The 17,853-nt window shown below is 44.5% G+C and overlaps 1 protein-coding gene across 1 annotated transcript in view; it reads left to right on the forward strand.

Annotated features, from left to right (window-relative positions):
- Positions 1-559: 559 nt before the first annotated feature.
- Positions 560-17,853, forward strand: part of ATAD1 (ATPase family AAA domain containing 1) — a 44,946-nt gene continuing 27,652 nt past the window's right edge. The window contains exon 1 of the mRNA XM_060186767.1: positions 560-667. The gene's annotated coding sequence lies outside the window, so the exon portion shown is untranslated. The remainder of the gene's footprint in view (positions 668-17,853) is intronic.

The following is a 17,853-nucleotide window of genomic DNA, read 5'->3' on the forward strand; positions in this document are numbered from 1 at the left end:
TGGTTGAGCACACATGTTACAATGTGCAAGGACCCAGGGCCAAACCCCCAGTCCCCACCTGCAGGGGGAAAGCTTTGCAGATGGTGAAACAGCTCTGCAGGTGTCTCTCAGTCTCTCCCCTCCCTAACTCTCCCTTCCCTCTATCCAATAAACAAAGATTTTAAAAAGTTAAAAGAGAGAGAGATCTGCAGCACTGCTTCACCACTCATGAAACTCCCTTCCCCCTACAGGTGAGGACCAATGGCTTGAACCCTGGTCCTCGTTCATGGTGACATGTGTGCTCCACTGCCAGGCCACAATTTGTATCTTTTGTTGCTATCACAATGTTCCCGTTAGGAGTTCACATTAGCTGCGCTGTTGCTCAGTCACTCTGGAGTCTAGACATGGTAGCCAGCTGTCCAACCACGTTGGCCTTGACCACATGCTCCTCTGAAGTCATATGACCTTCATTGTGACATGGGCAAGAAGGCACATGACCTCTTCTTCCCACTGACTCAACAGTTGTCTGTGGGGAGCTGGCTCAGGACATGACACCTTCCCCATGGATAGATAACTTCCTGGGTAATGTCTCCTACAAACTAGAAGGATGCTAGTCCCAGTTGAACTGTGCAAAGAGGAAGCCAGCTGGAGTTTATTCAGAACCAGTCTGATTCACAGTTGTGAGAAGGTACTGTAACAGTTATAATCATCATGCCAACTGTTCTCTCGAGTTTAAATGCCAGAAACTTCTAATTACCTGTCCATCCCTGCTCCACTGTAGCTACTGCAACTTTCCAATGAAGTTTTTGGGAAGTTGATTTTTTTTATTGTATACAAGTTTGTAGTTTCACAATGCCTAACACAGATTTTTATATATTCTGTAGACAGTTAAGTACTGATAAATTTAATGACTAAGAATATGTTTTCAAGGACACACGCAAACATACCCATGAAACTTTTCAGCTTGATAATATTTTGATAATAATAATGTTTATATACTGCCTGTGTCATGTAAAGTCCTTTCAAGACTTTGGTATAAGATCTTATTTGAAAAGGCTTTACGCACTGCTTCCATTGTTTATATCCCAAAGGGACCATAAATGGGAGACTTGAAATACTCTTCCCTGAATGGGCTTGAGGGGAGGCCTGTGAGGCCTCATTAATTACAAATCAAACCATAATATGCGTTTTTCTGTCACCACACACATAGTCAAAATCCCTCAGAAGGTGTATTCAGTTGAACTTTCATTCAAGAGATTTTTTTTTCTTACCTTCAAACAAGTTATGATAAAATTATCATTTGCTGATAATTCCCTTTTGACTTTCTCTAAGAGAGAAGTGGAAAAAAAAATCCTAGCTGAGGGTTCTACTATCCTAATTCACTCTCCAACAGTGTAACACTTTAGCATCAGTGTGGGGAAGGGGAGATCACAGAATCCTTATTCTAGAAGAAGTAAAACTTTTTTTTTTATTTAAATGACTTAGCTTTTGCATTTCATTTATTATATATGAGAGGACTTTCATATGAGAGAGAGAGAGAGAGAGAGAGAGAGAGAGGCAGAGAGAAGGGGAAGCTACAGCACCATTCTCGTGCTAGGAATTCAAACCTGGACCCCCAGGCATTCGAGTCTAATGTTCTACTAGTTAAGCTATTTCCCCAAACATTTAATTTAATTCAATTCTATTTTATTTTATTATTTTGCCTCCAGAGTTATCGCTGGGTTTGGTACCACTCCCAGTGGTGATTTATTCAATAGGACAGAGAAATTGAGAGAGGAAGGGAAGATAGAGAAGGAGAGAGAATAATAGACTTGCTTCACCACTTGAGGGGTTGGGGGTGGCTGAAACCCAGGTCCTTGGGCATGGTGCTACGTGAGCATTTCACCAGATACACCACTACCTGGCCCCCCTTAATCTTATTTATTTATTTTAGAAGATTTATTTATTTGTTTATATGAACGAGAGACATGGCCTGGGAGTTTGCACAGTGGATGAAGCATTAGACTTTTAAGCATGAGGTCCTGAGTTCAATCCCCGGCCACACATGGACCAGAGTGATGTCTGGTTCTTCCTCTTTTCTTCTTCTTCTTCCTCTCCTCCTCCTCCTCCTCCTCCTCCTTCTTTCTTCTCCTTCTCCCTCCTTCTCCTTCTCCTTCTCCTTCTCCTCCTTCTTCTTCTTCTTCTATCTTTCTCACTAATAAATAAAATCTTTAATAGATAAATAATGAAAGAGAGAAAATAAAAACACTGCCCAGCCAGAGGGCTGATGAGACCCCGGAACCCAGTCTCTGTACTCTGGGCTATCTCCCTAGCCAGAACCTTTTTGTTTGTCATCACTGGGGTTTTACCTCTCCGGCACGACCTTTTTCAAAGAGACACACACACACACACAAACACACACATACACACGGAGAAACAGAGACAGTCAGACACATACACACAAATAGAGACAGAGTCAGACACACACACACACAAAGAAATAGAGACAGAGAGTCAGACACACACACACACACACACACACACACACACACGGAGAAACAGAGACAGTCAGACACACACACAGAAATAGAGACACAGAGTCAGACATACACACCGAGAGAGAAAAATAGAGACAGAGAGTCAGACAGACACACACACACACAGAGAAAGAGAGACAGTCAGACACACACACACACACACACACACACACACAGAGAAATAGAGACAGAGAGTCAGACACACACACACACGGAGAAACAAAGACAGTCAGACACACACACAGAGAAATAGAGAGGGTCACACACAGACATACAGACACACACACACACACACACACACACACACACACACACATATATATATATATATATATAGAGAGAGAGAGAGAGAGAGAGAGAGGGAGAGAGGAGCCACAACACTAAAACATCATCCTTTGCCCCAGAGACCGAGTCCAGACTGGCTCAATCCATAGCAGAGCCCTGTACCATTCAAGTAACCTATTCTACCAGCCCCCACCCAAAGCCTTTGTTTTCTGTTGGTGCTGGTGGTGCTGGTGGTGATGGCGCTCTCTGGGGTTTTGTCACTGTGGGTCGACACCTGCAGGGAGACAGAGACAGAAACAGAGCACCAGGGCGCGCGCGGGTGGTGGCGCAGCTGGCTGAGTGCACATTGGTTATAGTGAGTGAGCACCCGGGTTCTAGCCCCTGGTCCCCACCTGCAGGGGGAACGCTTCACAAGTGGTGAAGCAGGGCTGCAGGTGTCTGTCTCTCTCCCTCTCTATTTTCCCCCTCCTCTCAATTTCTGGCTGTCTCTACCCAATAAATAAATAAAGATATTTTTTTAAGAAAGGCAAAGAAACAGGGCAACAGAGGGAGGGTGGCAAAGTCCATAACACCAAAGTTTTCCTCCAGGGCCTGGGGGCCAGGCTGAAAGCTGGGGTGTGTGCATGGTAACACAGGTGCATCACCCAGGTGATCCATCTTGCTGGCCCTAGCATTCTCTCCTCCCTTTTTCTTTTTTACTGGGGGGACTCATGGTTTACAGTTGGTAGTAAAGCACAGTAGTTGGTACATCTGTAACATTATTGCTTTCCACATAACTCTCGGACCCCCCACCTCAGTGGTCCTCATGTTCCATCATATTCCAGAACCTGACCGCTCACCCTGGAGTCCTTTACTTTGATGTATTTTAAAAATATATATTTATTTACTTATTCCCTTTTGTTGTTGCCCTTATTGTTCTATCGTTGTTGTTACTGATGTCATTGTTGTTCGATAGGACAGAGAGAAATGGAGAGAGGAGGGGAAGACAGAGAGGGAGAGAGAAAGACACCTGCAGACCTGCTTCACCACCTGTGAAGTGACTCCCCTGCAGGTGGGGAGCCGGGGGCTCAAACTGGGATCCTTACGCCGGTCCTTGCATTTTGCGCCACCTGCGCATGACCCACTGTGCTACCGCCTGACTCCCTGGTGTATTTTTTTTAAAGTATTTATTATTTAACCAAAATCAGTGCTCTGCTCTGGTTTCTGGTGGTGCTGGGAATTGAATCTGGGACCTCAGAGCCTCAGGCATGAAAGCTCTCTGTCAGTCCCATTTTTAATGTATTTAATTTTTTAAGGTTATATATTCACTCATTAGGGAGGACAGAGAGAACCAGAGCATCTCTTCTGTACCACAAGTACATATATATATTGAACTATCTGATGGATGCATAGTACTGTGGACGGCGGAACACTGTCCAGTCAGTGGTTCTAGAACATCCAGACAGAATCGTAAAGCTGCTTTCAGCCAGTTAAGAATCATTAGTATTGGCCCACTTCTCACCTACAATTACATTTTTTCACTGAACTTGGCTAAATGTGGTAGATATTTTAGGATGGAGAGCCTTCCAGATAAATTCTGAAATGTGTGAGTTAGTTCTAAGAGTTTAGAAAGTTTTATGAGTCATGAATCTGGTCACTAAAACTTGCTGAGATCAAGCTGACTTGTATAAAATAATCTCATTTTGGTTTTGCTGTTGTACTCTGATGAGCTGATGCATTATTCGAAGATTTACTTTTAGTGTCTGAGCAGCATTATCATTTTGGATTATCATTTTTGTTCTGAGATATCTTTTATTGTCAATATTTAATATAAAATTTGGAAATTGTAGTTCTATACTGGCTGTCATTAACTTAGAAGAAGGAAACTTTACATTTTTTTATTTATTAAATTGATTGTTTTATTTAATGGATTGTTTTATTTATTGATTTTATTTGAATACACAGAGAGAGAGAAATTGAGAGGGAAGGGAAAATAGAAAGAAAGAGAGAAAACTGCAGCACTCCATCACTATCTGTAATGCACGGAAGAACCCTGCAGGTGGGGACTAGAGGCTTGAACCTGGGTTCTTGTGCATTGTGACATATGTCCTCAAGCAGGTGAGTCACCACCTGCCCCTAACAAGGGCTCATACACTGTATGGTGCTGAGACACCACTCCTACACATACGTCCAAAGGGGATGAAACCACCAGTTCAAAGGGACATGCGCATCTCTGTATTTATGGCTGCTTTATTCACAGTTGCCAAGAAGTGGAAGCAATCTAAATGTTCATTGACAGCTGACAGCTGACTGGCTAAAGACGTTATGGAACATAGTTAATGAAACACAAAGATGTTATTGTGTTCTTCAGGACAAATTGAGTGGCCCTGGAGGTGACTGTGTTTAGTGAAGTAAATGAAAAGGCCAGGGACTACTGCCAAATGGTTTTGCTTAGATATGAGATGTATGGTATTGAAACACATGAACTTACAAAGAAAAAAGTGAGCAGACTGTCTCTGAGACTTTGTAACAACAGTAGTGGCTATCACTGAGGGAGGTGTGTGTGGGGTGTGTCACAGAACTTTAGTGGTGAGTGTAATGTGGAACTATACCCTATAATCTTATAATCTTGTAAGCCATTACTAAAACACTAAAAGTAATAAACTTTGCTTCAGTTTTCAAAAAAGGCATTGGATTATCTTAGGTTTCAAGGATGCATCGTCATGAGTCAACACCTACATGTAGTGCATTATATTTAGAAATAAAAGTCTAGGGGGTCGGGTGGTAGCACAGTGGGTTAAGCGCACTTGGCTCAAAGCACAAGGACCAGAATAAGGATCCCGGTTCGAGCCCCCGGTTCCCCACCTGCAGGGGAGTCGCTTCACAGGTGGTGAAGCAGGTCTGCAGGTGTCTGTCTTTCTGTCCCCCTTGCTGTCTTCCCCTCCTCTCTCCATTTCTCTCTGTCCTATACAACATCAATAACAATAATAATAACTACAACAGTAAAAAAACAAGGGCAACAAAAAGGAATTAATTAATTAATTTAAAAAAGAGAAATAAAAGCCTGCTTTTATTCTTTGCCATTAAAAAAAAAAAAAAGAATCATTAGTATGGGGCCAGGCGGTAGTGCACCTGGTTAAGCGCTCACACTACAGTGCACAAGGAACCAGGCTCAAGCCCTGCATCCCCACCTGCAGGGGGAAAGTTTCATGAGTGGTGAAGCAGGATAGCAGGTCTGTCTTCCCCTGTCTCTCTTCCTCTCCATCTCCCCCTTCCTCTCAATTTCTCTCTGACTCTATCCAATAGTAAATAAATAAAAGAAACGTTTTAAAAAAGTATCACTTATGACCTTTAAAACAAACAGAAAAGAATCATCGGTATCTCTTGAGTTGTTTGTATTTTTTTAACCTCCTCAGGGCAAGAAAACATTGCTGGGAAACCAACCTTTGTCTCTGTACCTTTAGTACCCCCTTTCTTATCCTCTAGTCTTAAAAATCAAGACTCAGAAGACATAAAGAGGTGAGTGCAGGGAAGGCCTCTGGCACTGAGCCTCACTCTGGCATCAAAGTTCTCAGAACGGTTCTGGTATTCAGACGTAGTACACAGCTTAGTGGGCAAACTGTTCTGAACTGGAAGGGGACACTGGGCACTGTCAAAGTAGGCTACTTAGTTTTTTCCTGCTCTTCTGCAACTCAAGTTACAGGCTATTCTTGTGTCATTCTTTATCTCTTTGTTCTGTCTTTCTGGTTCCTGAAACACCGACAGTCAGGTGGGGACACACTTTGACATTAACTTGCTAGTGCACTGTCCCGGGCCCCTCTAAAATGAAAGAAGATCTAGGCACTATTTCATTCTTAAACATGGAAAACCAGCCGGTTTGTCCTTGCCTTTGTTTCTGGAAGCCATTGCTGTCAGTGTCTGAGCTAGATGTAACATTCACTCTCTCTGTCTTTATTATGCAAAACTCCTTTTATTTTAGAAGAGATGCATACAGTAAATATGCTTTGGATGTACCAGGGTCAGATTAATCACTTTTCTTTTTTTTTCATCTTTTTAAAAAATGTTTATTTAGTTTTCCTTTTTTGTTGCCCTTGTTGTTTTATTGTTGTAGTTATTATTGTTGTTATTGATGTTGTATAGGACAGAGAGAAATGGAGAGAGGAGGGGAAGACAGCGAGGGGGAGAGAAAGACAGACACCTGCAGACCTGCTTCATCACCTGTAAAGCGAAGCCCCTGCAGGTGGGGAGCCGGGGACTCGAACTGGGATCCTTACGCTGGTCCTTGCGCTTTGCGCCACATGAGCTTAACCCGCTGCGCTACTGCCTGACCCCATCAATATTTTTTAAAGATTTATTCCCTTTTGTTGCCCTTGTTGTAGTTATTGTTGTTGTTATTGATGTTGTTGTTGTTGGATAAGACAGAGAGAAATGGAGAAGGGAGGGGAAGACAGAGAGGGGGAGAGAAAGACAGACACCTGCAGACCTGCTTCACCACCTGTGAAGCGACTCCCCTGCAGGTGGGGAGCCGGGGGCTTGAACCGGGATCCTTACTCGGGTCCTTGAGCTTTGTGCCACCTGCGCTTAACCGGCTACGCTACTGCCCGACTCCCAAGAGATCAATATTTTAAACTTAATTACCTGGGGGGGGTATCAAAGGATGTGATTTTATAGGTCTTATGTAACTCATAAATGATTTATAGATGACTTGTCTATAAGATGAGCTAGAGAGTGCATTAAAATTGAGAAAGGTAGTCTGGGATGCAGTGGATACAGCATTGGACTTTCAAACACAAGGTCCTGAGTTCAATCCCGGCAACACATGGACCGGGTGATATCTGGTTCTCTCTCTCCTCCTGTCTCATCAATAAATTGTCTGCCTGTAGGATCTGTGTTTCTTTCTTCCTTCCTTTCTTTCTTTCTTTCTTTCTTTCTTTTAGTGTTTTTTTTCTTTTTCTTTTTCTTTTTTTTTAGTACTAGTTTTTTAATTGGGGAATTAATGTTTTACATTCAACAGTAAGTACAATAGTTTGTACATGCATAACATTCCCCAGATTCCCATATAACAATACAACCCCCACTAGGTCTTCTGAATCCTTCTTGGACCTGTATTCTCCCCACCCACCCACACCCACCCCAGAGTCTTTTACTTTGGTGACATATGCCAATTCCATTTCAGGTTCTACTTCTGTTTTCTCTTCTGATCTTGTTTTTCAACTTCTGCCTGAGAGTGAGATCATCCCATATTCATCCTTCTGTTTCTGACTTATTTCACTCAACATGATTTTTTCAAGGAGGATCCGTGTTTCTGAGGAAAGTTACACAATGGTCACACAGTGACCTGTTAATATTAAAAGGGGGTGTGTGACTGGGCAGCTGGTTAAGCACATGTGGCACAAAGCGCAAGGACCCGAGTAAGAATCCCGGTTGGAGCCCCTGGCTCCCCACCTGCAGAGGAGTCGCTTCACAGGTGGTGAAGCAGGTCTGCAGGCGTCTTTCTCTCCTCCTTTCTGTCTTCCCCTCCTCTCTCCATTTCTGTCTGTCCTGTCCAATAATAATAACAACAAGGGTAACAAAATGGGAAAAATGGCCTCCAGGAGCAGTGGATTCGTAGTGCAGGAACTAAGCTGCAGCAGTAACCATGGAGGAAAAAAAAAAAAAGATTGAGGAGAGAATCATGAGGTCAGAAACACAGAGAGGCATGATTTCTTCACAAGCCAGAGAAGATGGGGCTTGAACCCTGGTCTTTGTGGATGGTAATGTGTGCACAAGACCTGGCCAGGTTTGTAACTTGAGAGGTGATGTCTCTGCAAACACAGAGGAGATGGAGCAGCAAGATAGTTCACCTGGGACAATGTTGCCTTGAACATGGCCCAGGTCCCCAGCATCCTGTCCTGCACGGGAGTACTATGTCATTGGCGGGTTAGTACCATGATGTTTATTTCTATTTCTGTCTGAGAAAGTTGTCCCAGAGTGGTGAAACCCTGTCGATGACCGCCCCCCCAAAAAAAAGATCTGAATATTTGTCTTCACAGATATCTGAAAATGAAAGGCTGTCTCTTTATAGTATAGTGAACGTGTCATTTGAGGTACTGTCCTGGCATGCTTAGTGAGTACTTGCTATGGACCCGATACTAATCATTGTCTCATTTAATTCCAAATCTCTCTCTCTCTCTCTCTCTCTCTCTCTCCTTTTTCTTTTTCTTTCTTTTTTCTTCTTGGTCTCACTGGGACTTCGTGTGATCTAAGAGAAGCATGTGGCAGGTCACTGTGATTGGACCGTCCATTACCAAGCCTTAACCCTGCTGTGAGAAGAGGTAAACACAGCTTATCCAAATTGCTGACTGACCTCAGAGGTGGTGCGGTGGACAAAGCATTGGACTCTCAAGCATGAGGTCCTGGATTGGAAACACAGCATTGCATATACCAGTAATATATGCTATTGATCGTAATGACTGACAGAGAGTGGGGAGCGCTGCTCAGCTCTGGCTTGGGGTGGTGCTGGGGACTGAACCTGGCACTGCAAAGCCTCAGGCATGAAAGTCTTCTGGATAACCCTGCCCACCAACTCACTTATTATTTTTTTTTTATGATACTGTATTTTATCTTAAAGAGTAAGAGATACAGAGACAAAGACCAGAGCCCTGCTCAGCTCTGGTTTATGGTGGGGCTGAGGATTGAACCTGGGACCTCAGGGCCTCAGGCAGGAGTGTTTTTTGCAGAATCATTATGCTATCTCCCCACCCTCCCATTTATTTATTTATTTATTTTTGCCTCCACGGTTGTTGCTGGGGCTTGGTGCCTGCACCACGAATCCACTGCTCCCAGAGGCTTTTTTCCCCCTTTTGTTGCCCTTGTTGTTTGATATTGTTGTGGTTATTGTTGTTGTTATTGAAGTAATTTTGTTGGATAGGACAGAGAGAAATGGAGAGAGAAGAGGAAGACAGAGGGGGAGATAACTATAGACACCTGCAGACCTGCTTTACCACCTGTGAAGCAACCCCCCTGCAAGTGGGGAGCAGGGAGATGGGGGTCGAACTGGGATCCTTACGCTGGTCCTTGTGCTTTGCTACACCTGAGCAACCCCCCATTTAATTTTTAATGCAATGCCATGGTATGCATACTGTTACTGTCTCCTTACTAAAGATGATGAAGGTAAGGTTTTTGTTTGCTAGGGCCCTGCACATGAGTTCACTCTTCCCAGTCTCCCTTTTCATTCAGAGGGAGAAAAATCAGTGGGAGAGACACCACAGCTGGCACCTTGGCATTTCAATGTGGTGCCAGCACTCAACACTGGGCTGTGTGCAAGGCCAGGTGACCTATCTCTCCAGCCCTTGAATGAAAGGTTTGCAGAGCTGAATCACTAGCTCGAGGTCTCAGGGGCCGGGCCCAGAGGATATGGCTCACCTAGGTGTGTGTGCAGGGACAGGCCTGGGAGCGCCGATCATGAGTAGAGGAGTGGGCTGCAGTGCTTCTCTGTCACTCTCTGCTCCTGCCCCTTCCCCGTCTCTATTTGATATTGAAAGAAAGAAAGAAAAAAAAATTCCATGGTCCAGGAGGTGGTGCAGTGGATAAGGCATTGGACTCTCAAGCATGAGGTCCTGAGTTCAATCTCTGGCAGCACAGGTACCAGAATGATGTCTGGTTCTTTCTCTTTCTCCTCCTATCTTTATCATTAATAAATAAAGTCTTAAAAAAAATTCCACCATGAGTGGTGGAATTATACAAACACAGAGTCCAGGCATAAGAACAAAAAAGACCCAGAGGGTAGTGCAGTGGTTAGATGTTTGGACTTAAAAAGCAGGGGGGGGGGGTTCCTGAGTGGCACTGACTATGCGAGTAATGCTCTGGTTCTGTCTTGTCCTTGCTCATTGTGACGTGTGGGTTCAACTAGAAGTGCCACAACCCAGCCCCCCATGCTTTTTTTTTTTAAGTTTTGTTAAATAGTTATGGGGGAGGCAGGTGGTGGCTCACCTAGTTAAGCACACACATTACAATGATTAGGGCCCCAGGTTCAAGCCTCTGGCCCTCACCTGCAAGAGGAAAGCTTCACAAGTGGTGAAGCAGGGCTGCAGGTTTCTCTCTCTTGTTCTCTCTCTCCTTTATCTCCTTTCTGTCTATATCCAATAATAAATAAATATTAAAAATAATTTTAATAGAAAAGTTATTGGGGGTGGTGGTGGTAGCACACTGGGTTAAGCACACCAAGTAAAAGCATAAGGACTCACAGAAGGATCCTGGTTCGAGCCCCCCAGCTCCCCACCTGCAGGGGGGGGGACACTTCATAAGCAGTGAGGCAGGTCTGCAAGTGTCTTTCTCTCTCCCTCTCTATCTTACCCTCCTCTCTCAATTTCTCTCTATCCTACCAAAAAGAAAAATCAAAAAAAGAATTGGTCACAGGAGCAGTGGATTCATGGTGCAGGCTCCAAGCCCCAGGGATAACCCTGGAGGAAACAAACAAACAAAAAATTATTTTTAAAGAAAAAAAAAAAGACTATTATCTATATACTAAAACAGTAGTGAGAGGCAGAATGGAAGGAAGGGAAGGAGGAAAGCAGAGCATCGCCCTGGCATGTGTGATGCCAGGGACGAAATCTGGGACCTCATTATGCAAATCCAGCCTCTACCCACTGTGCCACAGCGAGGCTGCCAGAGCTGGTCCACTCAGACCAGCCAGCAAAGTAGTTTGATGCCACGCTCCCTATTTCAGCACTGTTCATTCTTCCTCCCTCATTCTTCTCCTGACTCTGGCACTTTCTCTCTCATTAAAATGAAACAAATGAAATACATTATTAAAAAATGATTCACCTTTGCCGTTAGAGAGAGAGAAGGAGAGACCACAGCACTGCTCAGGTCTGGCTTGTGGTGGTGTGGGACCCTGGGGTTTTGGAACCTCAGGCGTGAATGAGCTCTCCTGCACCCCTGCCCGAAGAGCACAGTAGGTGTGTCACATTGCAGGGGAGAGGCACCTCTTTATGTCATTGGCATCTCTTTGCTCAAGCTCCTGTCTTCTCAGTCTCAGTTGTAATACTGTGAGATGAGTACTTGTGCCAGTGCTGAGAACAGTGAATTCTGAGGTCTAACAGAATGGCCATATTTTACTACATGTGTGCTTACAAAAGAAAAATTCTCAAATTCCTCTTCCCTATTTTTTATGTTCACATATGCTTCAAGGTTACATGTTGTTCAGGCTGATAGTAAACAGGGAAAAAGGTTTTAGGCAAGCTTCATTTTTTAATGTTAAGCACCAGTACACATTATTCTACTTTCAAGGGCTTTTTCCTAAAATCAGGTAAGTGAAAGCAAGTAAGTGACCTACTTACAGAGAAGAGAGAGGGAGGGAGGGAGGGAGAAAGCTCCAGGTTATAAAGGCTGGGAAGCCTGGTATGTGCTGGAGGCCACAGCACCTGTTCTCCTTACAGAGAGAGAGAGAGAGAGAGAGAGAGAGAGAGAGAGAGAGAGAGAAAGCTCCAGGTTATAAAGGCTGGGAAGCCTGGTATGTGCTGGAGACCACAGCACCTGTTCTCCTTACAGAGAGAGAGAGAGAGAGAGAGAGAGAGAGAGAGAGAAAGCTCCAGGTTATAAAGGCTGGGAAGCCTGGTATGTGCTGGAGACCACAGCACCTGTTCTCCTTACAGAGAGAGAGAGAGAGAGAGAGAGAGAGAGAGAGGGAGAAAGCTCCAGGTTATAAAGGCTGGGAAGCCTGGTATGTGCTGGAGGCCACAGCACCTGTTCTCCTTACAGAGAGAGAGAGAGAGAGAGAGAGAGAGAGAGAGAGGGAGGGAGAAAGCTCCAGGTTATAAAGGCTGGGAAGCCTGGTATGTGCTGGAGACCACAGCACCTGTTCTTCTTACAGAGAGAGAGAGAGAGAGAGAGAGAGAGAGAGAGAAAGCTCCAGGTTATAAAGGCTGGGAAGCCTGGTATGTGCTGGAGACCACAGTACCTGTTCTCCTTACAGACAGAGAGAGAGAGAGAGAAGGAGAAAGCTCCAGGTTATAAAGGCTGGGAAGCCTGGTATGTGCTGGAGGCCACAGCACCTGTTCTCCTTACAGAGAGAGAGAGAGAGAGAGAGAGAGAGAGGGAGGGAGAAAGCTCCAGGTTATAAAGGCTGGGAAGCCTGGTATGTGCTGGAGACCACAGCACCTGTTCTCCTTACAGAGAGAGAGAGAGAGAGAGAGAGAGAGAGAGAGAGAAAGCTCCAGGTTATAAAGGCTGGGAAGCCTGGTATATGCTGGAGACCACAGTACCTGTTCTCCTTACAGACAGAGAGAGAGAGAGAGAGAGAGAGAGAGAGAAGGAGAAAGCTCCAGGTTATAAAGGCTGGGAAGCCTGGTATGTGCTGGAGACCACAGCACCTGTTCTTCTTACAGAGAGAGAGAGAGAGAGAGAGAGAAAGCTCCAGGTTATAAAGGCTGGGAAGCCTGGTATGTGCTGGAGACCACAGCACCTGTTCTCCTTACAGAGAGAGAGAGAGAGAGAGAGAGAGAGAGGGAGAGAGGGAGAGGAAGGGAGGGAGAAAGCTCCAGGTTATAAAGGCTGGGGAGCCTGGTATGTGCTGGAGACCACAGCACCTGTTCTCCATTCACATCTCTCATTTATCAACCTGCTGTTCCAGGAACTGAAAATGGATGTTTTAACTACTGGTTCTTCTTTCTGGATGATGAATTCATATCTTTATTCTTCTTGCCTGGATCTTTCCACTTTTTTCCCTTATTAAAAAATATGAAAAGGCATTTATGAAAGTCCAAATGAGGGATTTCATTCCCTAATCCCAAATTAGGGACAGTACGTCTTCATTTGTGCCTTAAATATTTTTGCTTCTGGGGTTATAACAATGCTAGCTCTTGACCTCACCCACCCCTCTCCATTTCTGGCTGTCTTAATCCAATGAATAAATAAAGATAATAAAAACAAATTTAAAAATAATTAAGTAAAAATCTACAACTATAGATTAATAGTACCCTGATAAGAGGAGAAAAGTACATATATATATAGTCATTTATTTATACATATAGGATTCAACACATGAACATTGATGTATAACAATATGTCCTTTGATCATTGTCTCTTAGTTCTGAGTTTTTATTATTTATTTATTTATTAGAGACAGAGAAGAGACGAGGGGGGAAGACAGACAAGGAAAAGAAGTAGCCAGAGAGACGCCTGCAGCTCTGCTTCAGCACTCGTGAAGCTTTCCCCCTGCAGGTGGGGACCAGGGGCTTGAACCTGGGTCCTTGTGCACATTAGTGTGTGTTTAGCCAGATGCACCATCGCCTGGCTCTTGTGTCTTATATATATTTTTTCTTAACAAAATGAGGCTATTAATTCATCTTTCCGTGTCTTTACACTCTTCTCAGAATATTTAATTTTGCTTCGATCCCATTTTATTCTGTTGGATATCCAAATGCCTAATCCTGACCTTTACCTGTGTTTCATGTACAACTTTATCTTCTCTCTTCTTTTCTTTCTTTCTTCTTTGTTTCTTTAGAATGGGGGGGGGGGCATGGAGCCAGAACACAGTCTGGGCATGCGCAGTGGCGGGGATGGAACTGAGGACCCCTGGTCCCGCCATTAAGGCAACTCACTCCTTGGTCCCCATATTCTTCTTTCCCTGCCCACTTATTCAGCTAAGCTTGTTAAAATAGTAAAGATCATCTTTTTCCGGGAGTCGGGCGGTAGCGCAGAGGGTTAAGCACACATGGTGCAAAGCGCAAGGACCGGCGTCAGGATCCCGGTTCGAGCCCCCAGCTCCCCACCTGCAGGGGAGTCGCTTCACAGGCGGTGAAGCAGGTCTGCAGGTGTCTGTCTCTCTCTCCCCCTCTGTCTTCCCCTCCTCTCTCCATTTCTCTCTGTTCTAACAGCAACGACATGAAGAACTACAACAATAAAACAAGCGCAACAAAAGGGAATAAATAAAATTTTTAAAAAATTTAAAAAAAAAAGAACCAAGGGGCTGCCGTCGAATGCTACGTGACTTTATCTGTCAATTCTCTGCTCTTCTGAAATCTTTGCCACATGAGCCATTTCTCGTGAACAATGACTAGGGTGAGGTCTACTGTGTTACTTACCCAAAGATTTTAGTTTTGTTTCTTCTTCCAAAGAGATTTTGTCTATAATGCCATCGTGATATTTCCTTTGTGTTGACTTCTTTTTTAAAAAAAAAATTATTTATGAAAAGGAAATATTGACAAGACCATAGGATAGGAGGGGTACAACACAATTCCCACCACCAGAACTCCGTATCCCATCCCCTCCCCTGATAGCTTTCCTATTCTTTATCCCTCTGGGAGTATGGACCCAGGATCATTATGGGGAACAGAAGGTGGAAGGTCTAATTGCTTCCCCGCTGAACATGGGCATTGACAGGTTAATCCATACTCCCAGCCTGCCTCTCTCTTTCCCTAGTGGGGCAGGGCTCTGGGGAAGTAGGGCAGCAGGACACATTGGTGGGGTCATTTGCCCAGGGAAGTCTGGTTGGCATCCTGGTAGCATCTGGGACCTGGTAGCTAAAAAATAGTTAAGATATAAAACAGAACAAATTTTTGATTAATCATGAACATAAAGGCAAGAATATCCCCGGTGACATAACAGTCCGCTGATTAGATAGACTTTTGCATGGGGGCAGGAGGCGTCTTTGCAAAGGCTAATCTAAGATGATCTAATAGTGACTGATGAAACAGCTCGGCACTGTAGCTTTGGCTCGGTTGCCTGACGTTTCACATTTGACACCACATGGCACGTATACCCCCCAGTAGTGCTCTGCTCAACTTTCTCTCATTTGTAATTAGAAAACACCACCAACAAAGAAGGTACATGGCTTGGGTGGAGTTTCTCAAACTCAGTCTAAAAATACCTGTGCTCCGGTCACCTCACAGACATATTTAAACTGTGAGTCCCTTGTTGGTCATTACACCAGGTCCCCTGCATTGCTTGCTGCTGTGGTCTATTTACATCGTCATTGTTTTGCCTGAGACCCGCCCTGCCTGCAGAGTATTGGTTTAATCCCATTGGTTAGAACCTTCACAACAGCTGCTATGGAAGCTTTCTATGTTTGTGCTCTTTTTTTTGCTCCACCCCCTCTCCTAGCCATTTCCTTTTCCCACTTGCCACTTCCGGTTAAAGAGATATATATAAAAAGCGTTGTATCTGATCAATAAAGGTGTTGCATTACGTTCCCACTCAGCCGCTCAGTTCCTTGTTCCTCTCCCATGTCGCTGAGTAAGCAGCAGCCCAGGTTGACTCCAGTCGAGTTCTCTCCCCCTGCGATCCAACCCAACAGTCTCTGAGCCAAAACCTAGCATACTTCAATAAAACCCAGAGGTGTGCATTTTGCCCAGTGGTCCCAAGTGGAAAGACCCAGAGTGAGACCTGAGGCTTCCCAGCCAAGGGAGTCCTTGCCCTTTCAGGACCAGTGCACTGACCCCACGCTGCAGAGCCGCCCACTCCCATCTAAAAGCAGAAGGAAAATTCAGTTTCATGTGGAGAGAAATGCCATCATCAACTGTCTCATGTTGTATGCTTTACATTGGGTTGTTCTAGTTCTCCCCCGCCAAGAGAATTGGATCAGTCCTATTAGTTTCACCGCCAGCTTGGCCCCGCCCCTAGGAACCCCGCCAGAGTTCCAGAGTTCGAGAGTGAGAGAAGCTGCAAAGAGACAACAGAACTCTGTTTGGTGATTAGTTTGTCTTAGTTTATGAATCATTGTTCCTGAATAAAGAAATACAGCTTCCCTGCCCAGCCATTGTCTTTGCGTCTCTGTTACCCGCCTGTGAAGCTAGCCCGGCCAGCTAGAGCCTTCCGAATTTTAACAACAGTCTCAAAATTATTGCTTACAGAAAACAAATGCAGAATAAATACGATAATTACTGGTATTATCTGCATTGTAAACATTATAGAGAAAAGGATCAGAATGTCCACCAAAAAAATTGTCATACTTTCCTGGTTTATGCTACACATAATGAATTATTTATTGAGCCCCATACTGTGGGCCCAATATGGTGTTCTGTGCTGCCAGGGACTATGTAAAGCTATCCCAGGATGAAAAGCATATGTTCACTCTTTTCTGTTCTGGAAGAACCTAGTTGATTTAGTGATTGCTGGGTATTAAAGTGCATGATAGCAAGGAAAACAGTAAGCTGATATCTTAGACCAAGCTGTAGGAGGCTTCCTAAAGATCCGCTAAATGAAAATCAGGTCCCATACACAAAGATGTAGACACGTGGTTTTGAGATAAGCCCATGGAAAAGGAACATGCAGCAGTGCTGATCTGGGAGCCAGTAGACACTTTACGGTAGATCCTGATGACTTAAACATGATTTTATTATCTCTATTTATTGGATAAAGACAGCCAGAAATTGAGGGGAGAGGTTGAGAGAGGGAGAAATATAAAGAGACACTATTTGTGAAGCTGTCCCCCTGCAGATGGGAACTTGGGGCTTGAACCCGGGTCCTTGTGCACTGTAACATGTGCGCTTAACTAGGTGTGCCACCATCCGCACCCTGTAAATGCTAATTATTCAACAATGTCCTTTCTGTGAGACCATATTCCATGCATTAGGGAGATGGCTTAAGGCTAGCCAGAATCACACTGGGATTTCCAGCTTGTTCTAGAATTCATTCAGTCTGTCCATTAGCGAGGCGACCATCATTTTCCTGAGACTTTCCCTGGCTAAGCATGCACAGTCCTGTTGGGGAAATTCCACCAGTGAAAGGGAAACCAGGGCTGCTCACCTGGGCCTCTCGAGTAAGGAGTGGGAGAGTCTTAGATGACCTTTCACACTCAGTGAGCAATGGATCTCCATTACATCTTGACTTTCTTAGCTTATGATTGTTACGATTATTATTATTATTTTTTCCTCCTCCAGGGTTATTGCTGGGCTTGGTGCCTGCACCATGAATCCACCGCTCCTGGAGGCCATTATCCCCCCCTTTTGTTGCCCTTGTTGTAGCTTCGTTGTGGTTATTATTATTGGCCTTGTTGACGCAATTCGTTGTTGGATAGGACAGAGAGAAATGGAGAGAGGAGGGGAAGACAGAGAGGGGGAGAGAAAGACAGACACCTGCAGACCTGCTTCACCGCCTGTGAAGTGACTCCCCT

Source organism: Erinaceus europaeus, chromosome 1 (genome assembly GCF_950295315.1).
Source record: "Erinaceus europaeus chromosome 1, mEriEur2.1, whole genome shotgun sequence".
Lineage (NCBI taxonomy): Eukaryota > Metazoa > Chordata > Mammalia > Eulipotyphla > Erinaceidae > Erinaceus > Erinaceus europaeus.